We start from the raw sequence: 2,500 nt of genomic DNA, 5'->3' as shown, positions 1-2,500 counted from the left end.
ATCGCATGTGGGAAGAGTTTCAATCTATAACAACCTGACGTGAGGGTTCTTTTCAGTGTATTTTGTTTTCCTCCATCATCCAAATATACTCCCACCTACTAACTTCTCGCTTTGGTGCTGTGTTCAGGGTTCATTCAAATGAATCAGGGACCCTGTAGCTGCTGCCAGAGGCACTTGACATTATTACTTCTTGCAGACCTCTCTTTGAACTGTGCTCATCGTAACTAAGCCTTAAGACAGCAAGGAAGGACGATTGTTCGAGCCACTTTCTCCTTCATGAGATAATCCCAACAGCAAGTTTAAAAAAAATTCAGATTAAGAAATCAGATTTCTCCATGCACTTTCCATTGTATGACGTCTGTCCCCAGAGTCCGCTTTTCTTTTGGTCAACGCAAAGAATGTGCCAAAGCAGGAAGTGCGCGACTCCCGAACTTCCGGCTCTTCTGCGCATTCTCAGAAATTTGAAATAATAGCTGCTTTCAACTACAACATAAAACCAATACCAAGACTATGGCAACTGTGCCTGTGGGAAATTCATAGACCCTTTTCATAAATGGCACCCAAATTTTAATAACAATACTTGATACATCCTTAGCCTCGTGTTTATGTTTCAAGACAAAGGATTTTTCTCATGAATGTGAGGCTACGGATATATCAAGTATCGTTATTCAAATTTGGGCGCCATTTATGCAAAGGGTCTATGACCTGCTAGGAATGAATTAACAGAGGTGGAAGAATTTACATACCTCTACTTCCTGAACTGTAGTCTGTTGGAGCTGGGACTGGATTACTTAACCCAGCCGTAGCCACTGCTTGCGCTGCTATAGACTTTAGAGATGAAAAGGAGTTGGACGTTGAAGGCTGCTACAAATGACATGAAAATTAAGAAGATATCAAGGGTTTATTCCTAGAAATAAATCAAAAACTGTAAATACAAACGGGGTTAAGCCTCTTTCCCTTTCAAAATATAAGTTTGGTCTACAATGTTCTACAACAGCTTGCACTTCATGACTGAGGGGATTCCCAGAAATAATGTTCAGTTACAGAAGTGCTGGCCCAAAAAGAACTGACCTTGGAATTGATAGACTGATGGCAATACCAAGGCAGTGGAATACATGCATATCTTGTCTTTCAATGGGTTACGTGCTTTAAACATTTTAAAATTGTTTGGCATTCATGATAAGCTTAATTGTACTATGATCCTGTCTACTGCTTTATTGCTGCCGCAGTGAGTGACCCTGAAGCGAACCAATGAGCAAGCTCTCTAATTGGGAGGAGTACACATTTTTCTTTGAAATGCAAGGGATTGTGGTCAAATGCGCAAGGAATTGTGGTTACGCCCGAACAGAGGAAATAAGAAGCGCGATAAGATCATTAGAGCCTACTCTGTTTTTCATTTCAAACTGCAGATAGTTTCAAGTCACACAACAAAAGATAACTGAAATTCAAAGTCGTTCAATGAAAAAGGCCAAGAACTCGGAATGTTGGTGGAAACAAATCTTTTAATCGCCTCTCCAATTCGCAGGTCTGTGCAATACATCGTTTCCGAGTTGTTTGTCGAAGCGTTTCATGCAATTTTGTACATGTGGTACACCAATATGGTGGCCGGTATTCAACGAAAACATCTGGAGTTCACGTTGCGATGAAATCGCTTACTTTTCGCAACTGAGATCAAATACATGTGTATGAACGCATCTCCTAATGTACTAGAAAGGCTCAAACATCTGAGATTCGTATGGATGGACATTTTTTCAACCAAATAGCTTTATATCGTGGTTTCACACAAGGTGACAATTTGGAAATTCAAAATACCGTATTTTCGAAACGAAAGACGTTATGGAACTGGGACCTTGAAAAAAGATTTATTTCTATGTAGGTCATCTTCAATCTCCTTCAGCTAAACATTCAGAAGGCCTTGCGATTTTGATTTTAGAATTTGAAGACGTCACTGTGAAAACCATCTATTGCTTTCTTTCTTCTCTCGAGTGGGGTCAAGAAGGAGGTCCAGTTGGGGGCCCACGTTTTGTACCGTCCCTGCTTAAGGAAGACCTATTAAAATCTCCCTTAAATTCCACGCACAAACCGTCGTTAAATTACCGCAAGCATAATTGAACATCTTCCTTCCTCTCTGCAGCATTTCTACCATTTAGGTAAACTAGTTGCTAAAATAATAATGTGCAGAAGTATGTTTTTCATAGGGCACCTTCACGATTAAGGCTGACAGGAGAAGTTGCTTTGAAGTTAACTAAAAAAATAGCTATGTACCTGAGTTGGTACAGGATTGGTCATGTGATGAGGATCACTCAGAATTGACGAAGTCTGGTTGGATGACGAAACCAAAGAATCTCCTATTGAAATAGCAGGGTTGGAGAGTACTGAACTTGAGACCAGTGGTGTATACATCGATAATTTAACCCCACTGATATCTGAAGCTTGCGTGGCCATTTTGATGTTTCAATTAATCGCTCAAAAGTGAAGGCTATATTGATCAGTTGTTCAT

The 2,500-nt window shown here is 40.1% G+C and overlaps 1 protein-coding gene across 4 annotated transcripts in view; it reads right to left on the bottom strand.

The window, feature by feature from the left end:
- LOC137970021 (CCR4-NOT transcription complex subunit 3-like) overlaps positions 1-2,500 on the bottom strand; it is a 24,371-nt gene that overhangs the window by 15,098 nt on the left and 6,773 nt on the right. For 3 of the 4 annotated variants that reach the window (XR_011116749.1, XR_011116751.1, XM_068816472.1), the window contains exon 5: positions 747-864. The gene's annotated coding sequence lies outside the window, so the exon portion shown is untranslated. The remainder of the gene's footprint in view (positions 1-746; positions 865-2,500) is intronic. The other variant, XR_011116750.1, reaches the window with a different exon arrangement.

This window comes from Montipora foliosa, chromosome 9 (assembly GCF_036669935.1).
Source record: "Montipora foliosa isolate CH-2021 chromosome 9, ASM3666993v2, whole genome shotgun sequence".
In the NCBI taxonomy this organism is placed as follows: Eukaryota; Metazoa; Cnidaria; class Anthozoa; order Scleractinia; family Acroporidae; genus Montipora; species Montipora foliosa.
The sequence above is the reverse complement of the archived record's forward strand: the minus strand, read 5'-3'. Positions and strand labels throughout refer to the sequence as shown.